The 6,000-nt window shown below is 60.3% G+C and overlaps 1 protein-coding gene across 1 annotated transcript in view; it reads left to right on the top strand.

Annotated features, from left to right (window-relative positions):
* The first annotated feature begins 779 nt into the window (after positions 1–779).
* ST3GAL1 (ST3 beta-galactoside alpha-2,3-sialyltransferase 1) overlaps positions 780–6,000 on the top strand; it is a 98,673-nt gene continuing 93,452 nt past the window's right edge. The window contains exon 1 of the mRNA XM_057736373.1: positions 780–1,012. The gene's annotated coding sequence lies outside the window, so the exon portion shown is untranslated. The remainder of the gene's footprint in view (positions 1,013–6,000) is intronic.

The raw sequence follows: 6,000 nt of genomic DNA, 5'->3' as shown, positions 1-6,000 counted from the left end.
GGGAGGAAAGAACCGCGGCGGGCAGGAGGGCCAGGGCGGGGGCCGGGCCGCGGCGGCGTCTCTGGGCCTCATATCTGGGCCCCCGCCCAGGCCTCACCGGCGCCCCGGCCCCGCTCCTCCCCTCCCTCTCTCTCAATCCCACCGAGAGGCCGGCGCCCTTGGAGGAAGTGGGCGGCTCGGCCCAGCCGCCAGCAGGGGGATCGGCCCCTTTCCGCTACCGCGCACCCGACTCGGGCTCCCCGGAGCACCGCCGCGTCCTCCGGCAGGGCGCCGTCGCCTTCTCCGCGGGGCTGATCCCCCAGGCCCCCGGGCCCTCTGGCCGTGCGCGCTTCCCCGGCCCGGCCAGCCCGAAGGCGGCGACCCCGGCGCGAAGGGTCGCCGAGCCGTCCCCGCAGAGCCCCTCTTGGGGCGGCGATCCGCTCCCCGCGCCGCCTCCGCCGTGTCCCCAGCCGGGCCTCCGCCGAGCGGGCGGCAGTCCACGTGGCTGGCGCTCTACGTTCGGCTCGCAGGCAGCCTGGCGCGAGGGGAGAGCCGAGCCGAGCCCGGGTGGGAGGGGGCGGCGGGGGGAGCGCGGGGCCGCGAGGGGCGGGCGCTGGGCGGAGGAAGGGGAGGGCCGCGCGCGCCAGAGGCGCCTGCCCGCCGCGGCGCGCCCCGGCGCCCCGGCTCCCCGGCCCGGGCCCGCCCCTCCCCGGCCGGCCCGCCTCCCCCGCCCGTTACACCCGGGGGAAGGTGTTCCCGAGACCGCTCCCATCCTCACCCCGCCTCCCCGCTTCCCCGGCTCCAGCCTCCGCCGGCGGAGCTCCACTATGCCAGACAGTTTCGACACTTTGCTAAGACAAAGACCAGAGGGAGGAGGACGAGGAGGACGAGCAGGACGAGGAGGAGGAGAGAGAGCAGGAAGGGGCGATGTGAGCTGGGAAGGGGGCGAGTGCTCGGGACACCCCCCTCTTCTTCTCCTCCGGATCCCCGCGTCCCCCAAAGCCCCGGAAACTTCCGCGTGTCTCCGGCTGCGGTGAGTGAGCGCGCGGAGCCGGGGGTGCGCGGGGGCTGCAGCCGCCGGAGTTGGGGCTGGGGCAGTTTCGTGTGTGTTGTCCGACGGGAGGGGTGATTGTCCGCACGCGGGGACAGAAGTGGTGGGGGAGGATCCAGGAGGGTGTGACAGGAGGGTGGAAGTGGATTGAAGACCCTAGGCGCCAGGAGAGAGGAAGGCACACGTTGGGAGGAGATCCCTTCCTTAGCAGTGGCGTCTCCGGGGTCTCTGCGAGGGGAGGGAGGTCGGAGAGGAGGGTCGGGCTCTGAGGTCTACAGTCCTTTCAAAAACAGCTGCTGAGCGCTCAGCGGGGAGCCCATACCAGTTCTGGGGCATCGGTCCCCGGGGTGGCCCCAGTGACATTGCACTCGGCGCTGGGCTGGCATCTTCCCGGTCGGGGCCGCCGAAAGGCGGAGTGGCCAGCGGGGTCGCCCTCCGGCCCTTTGGAGCGGAACCGGGGGTGCGGGGGCGCGCGGAGGCCGCCCAGTGATTCGGCCGGGCGGCCGCGGGATGGTATCCGGATCGAGCTTCCAAATCCGCTGCGAGCAGGCGCAGATCCGGGTGGCCTTCGCCCCCAGGGACACCGCAGGCCCGCGTTGCTCCGGATACGGTGGAGAGGTTGGCACCCACAGGACAGCTGGACGTGGCGTGGTGGGCAGTGAGGCGCTGGGGTGGGCGAAGGGGAGCGTGGCGGGGGTGGCGCCGGTGGCAACTCGAAACTCTGGGTCCGCCCCAATCCCGTTAGGCGCCGCAGCTGCCGCGAAATAATCTGACAAAAGTTAGCAACTTGTCTGCGTCTCGGGTGTGTGACCCGCGCGGGGCAGGGGCCGCTCCTGGGGAGAGCGCAGGAGCGGGGAGCAGTGCCACTTGGGCAGAGCGCCCAGATCGGGGTACAGCCTGATTCGGAATCGGGACAGTGGCGCAACTTTCAGCGCCTTCTTTCACTAAGCGAGAGTGTGTTTGAGCTTGACCTTGCGGGAGGAAGCGCGGCTGAATTTGAGATGGGGATTGAGGCTGCTCCCCAGCCGGGCACAGTTATGCCCCAGGGCGCCTTCGCTCTATCCCGAGGCCTGGTCTCCTGGGAGGGGTGCTGGGCTCCTCTGGGCGCTGCCCTTCCGCCGGAGACCTGAGTCTCTCCTCCCTCCTACCCGAGGGTCCCAGCCAGCGCCGTCCACGCGCGGGGCTTGGTGGGGGCGCTGGGCGAGCGGACACGTGCCGGCTCCGAAGTGTGTGAGTGGGTGGGGGCTGGGCGGGTCACTGCGTCTCGCGGGCTCTGCGTGTCCCGCAGAGGGAGACAGCCTTGACCCTGAGGGCAGCCACTTCCTCGCCGCGTCGCCGCATCAGGCATCCGCCAGGCTTTCAAGTGCCCATGTCCGGGGACCCCTCGCCTCTTCCCCGGCTCACCCCCCTCCCAGGTCCGACCCCAGTTTGCGCCGAGATGACTCCCCAGGGAGACAGCGAGCACCCACTCCCTCTCTGAGGGGGTGTGTGTGTGTGTGTGTGTGGTCGGCTGGGAACGAGGTTGCCCAGCCATCGCGCCTGGCGCACAGTAGGTACGAAGACTGTCTGAAAAGGCCTCTTCGAGGGAAGGCGCTGTTTCTCCCCATGTTTACGGTTGACTTCGCATCCATCTACCCTGTCCAGTGCTTTTGGCTTGTAGACGTACCTCGAGCACCTACTATGTGCTGGGCGCAAAGGTGGGCTGTTCCGAGACGCTGCAGGCGGAATCGCCAGGTTTTCTTTGCGGGGAGCTGCGGGAGACCGTTCCCGAGGTTCGGAAAAGGCGAAGCGCACTGCCCCCTGCCGACGACTGTGGAAACTGCCTCTTGGCTCCCAGAGGTGGGAAGGGGTGCGGCGGCCGGGTGCCTGGGGTCTCTCCCTGCACCTTCTTGCACCTCCGGTTCCTACCCCCAAACACCATGGCCCGGTCTTTTTCTGAAAGCCTGCGGTTTGCTGAAAAGACCTACTCGAGTTCACCATAACATGTCCCGATTGGGGTGCGGAGTGGGGGTGAAATGGGGATATTGCTATTACCTTACAAATATGTTACAGAAAATAAATATTATATATAATTGTGTGAATGTGTGTATACGTTTATATACATACATATGTTCACACACTATGTGTGTGTATGTATATATTCATATGCCTGATTTCAAGTTTTGGGGAAAGGAATTTCATCATACGAAAAATTTATTTTGCTGAGTAAATGACAGAATAAGTTCGAGGTCCCTTCCCCCACTTTTGAACAATCCCACCAGCGTGGGAACATGCTGTCCCTGCGTTGTGCTAGGCCCGCATTTGCTGTTGAGGTCTGCACAGCACCCCCCTGGAGCACTGGGCTTGGAGAAAAAAACAGGAGGTGTTGCTAGAAGTGCCAGCAGAGGAATTTCTTTAGGGGGTGCAGGTTCTGCTGCTCCAAGCTCTTATCAGCAGGCGGAAGCTGGCTCTTAAGCAGCCTTCTGCTGACCTCAGGACTGTTTCCACTTGGAGGCACAGGGCCAAGCGCTCCCTACCTGGGCTCAGCAGCACCTGAAGTCCTGAAGTTGGGGACCTGCCTAGTACTGGCCGTCGGGAGCCTTTGGTGCCCCAGCTTTGGTGGGCTGGGTCCATCTGTGGGCCTGGTGGTGAGGATTCCTTGGAGGTCCTGGAGCCTTGGGGGTGCGTGGGGCTCTCCTCTCTCCACCGCCAGCCCCAGGAACATCAACTTGGAGGCAAACTGTCCGCAGCCCAGTAGGAAGGGACCTCTTAATCTTCTGGTCGGTTGCTGACTCAAAGGAGTTATATTTGGACAGGGCTTTGCCTTGTAGGATCTAAACCTTAACCCTCTCCTAGGCCCCCTCCCACACCACAAAAAGCAGCCAAGAAAGCAAAAAATAAAATCCACGGGTTATCTCGTCCTTACACTGCTTCCCAGTGAGTCTTCTGTGCACATCTGCACACACACGCCACAGGCCGGTGGAAGAGCTGGCCTGGTCACAAAGAAGTACTCTAGAATAAGGCTTGCATACACTTTGTTCAGTTACCGAGCCCTGTGGAACCGCCAGCACCACCAACCCCCTTGCAGAGCAGAGGATCTGGGCGCTCTCTCCTGCTCTAATTTGGTTCTAGGAGCCCAGCCTTGGGCCCCAGTGAGAGCCTGTGTTCTAGCCCCAGGGCCAGTGCTCAGTTACTTGACCACTTGGCACCCAGACTCTTTCAGGCTCTGGGTGTGTTTCACTCTGGGAAATGAGGCTTGGCGCTCTGCTGACATCACCTTGGGCCCATTAGAGCCTTTCTTTGTGAAGACAGCACCCCCCCCATCCGCTTTTGCCTCCAGCTCCATCCCTGGCATCACAGACAACCCTCGCCCACCTCATGCCAGCCGTGTACCCCCTTTCACTCCTGGAGCCTTGAGGAGCCCACCGTCACTCGGCAAAGTCATCCTCCAGCGATTCTCAGCTTTGGGTATGGAGACAGGGCCCAGAAGTTTCAGACTCTGGAGTGACATCTGTAAGGACTCTCCAATAGTTCATATTGCAAATAGGAGCCATGGCGACCTCTCCAGGACCTAGTTTGTTCCCACCATAAGAGCTGGGAAGGTGTTCTCAGAAATCATTTTGTTCAACTCTTTCATTTTATGCAAAAATACTGGGGCCCCGTGGGGAGGTCACAGGGCCCTGGGGTGACAGAGCTGATCTAGATCGCTGGCTGGTCTCAAACTTTAGATACATTTGCTGTCTGGGCTCCCCCTTCCCCAAGCCCACTCTTTTCTGTACACTTACATCTCTGTTTCATTGTTTGGAGACAAATAGCACCTTGGAAATGAAGCTGAATCCAACCTCTGTACCCCGACACTGAATTAAATCTCAGAGACAGAGCTTCGGGTGAAGTAGAAAAGCATGGCTTTATTTCTTTGCCAGGCAAAGGGGGCCACAGCCGGCTGATGCCCTCAAAACTGGGTGTCCCCACCTGGAGGAGGTAGTGAGGAGTTTTTTATATAGTAATGGTTCAAAGAGGGCGTGGTCAGCTTGTGAACACTCTTCTGATTGGCTGGTGGTGAGGTGAGTGGGCGTCAGCGTCATCAACCTCTGGTTCCAGCCAGTCTGGGGTCTGCTGTGGGCAGCAGAGAGTTAATTTCTCCTATCTGGTGGGAGTTTCCTGCAAAACAGCACAAAGGTATTGTTATGTATATCTTTTGAGGGGTAACCAGGATCCTGCCCCAGAGCTGCAGCATTGTTTCTTGGCTACTTCTGCCACGTCTCCACATCCTCTGCTTCCCTAATTAGCAACTGTTTTGAACCTGCTCCTTGACACTCAGGGAAGGTCTTGGAGGTCCAATGAAATGTATTTTCTGTAATCAACAAATGGGGGCACAGAAAGGCTTTTGTCCTGCTTGGTATCAGATACGGGGTATTCTTATTTGTTTAGGTTTTGCTGTTGCCTGGATTGTTATGATTTGGGTTGAACCAACACTTATTAGGAACTTATTTTGTCCCAGGCACCATGCAAGGTGCTGGAACTATACAGATGGAAGGACCTGTGGTCGGACCTTGGCCCCTCCGTCCCCACCCTGGCAGAGGTCACGGTGTCGTGGGGAGGTGCATGGGGACATGAAGAGCTTCTCTGCAGTGGGGTTTGCACTAGAGCAGAAATATGCACAGGCTGAGGCAGGGTTTCTACAGAGAAGAGAAGGGATTCCTCTACCTTGGGGGACCCACGGAAGGATTCATTGAGGAGACAACCCATGGGCACCTTGGGGAATTCTTCTAGGCATAAGTCAGACCGCCGAGAGCGAAGGTATTTTCTTGAATGCATAGAACTGGTATCGAATCAACGTGGCGTGTGCCCTATGTGCACGAGAAAAATAAAGTAAAATAACACAATGGCCAGAGATCTCTTGTGCATGGTTCTGCAAAGGTGAGGGAACTGGGGACTTTAGGGGTTTGGTGCTTTGGCCCCCTGTTCCTGCACTGATCTCCGGTTTGCTT

Source organism: Hippopotamus amphibius, chromosome 5 (assembly GCF_030028045.1).
Source record: "Hippopotamus amphibius kiboko isolate mHipAmp2 chromosome 5, mHipAmp2.hap2, whole genome shotgun sequence".
Classification (NCBI taxonomy): Eukaryota; Metazoa; Chordata; class Mammalia; order Artiodactyla; family Hippopotamidae; genus Hippopotamus; species Hippopotamus amphibius.
Note: the sequence above shows the minus strand (reverse complement) of the source record. Positions and strands in the feature narration are given on the sequence as shown.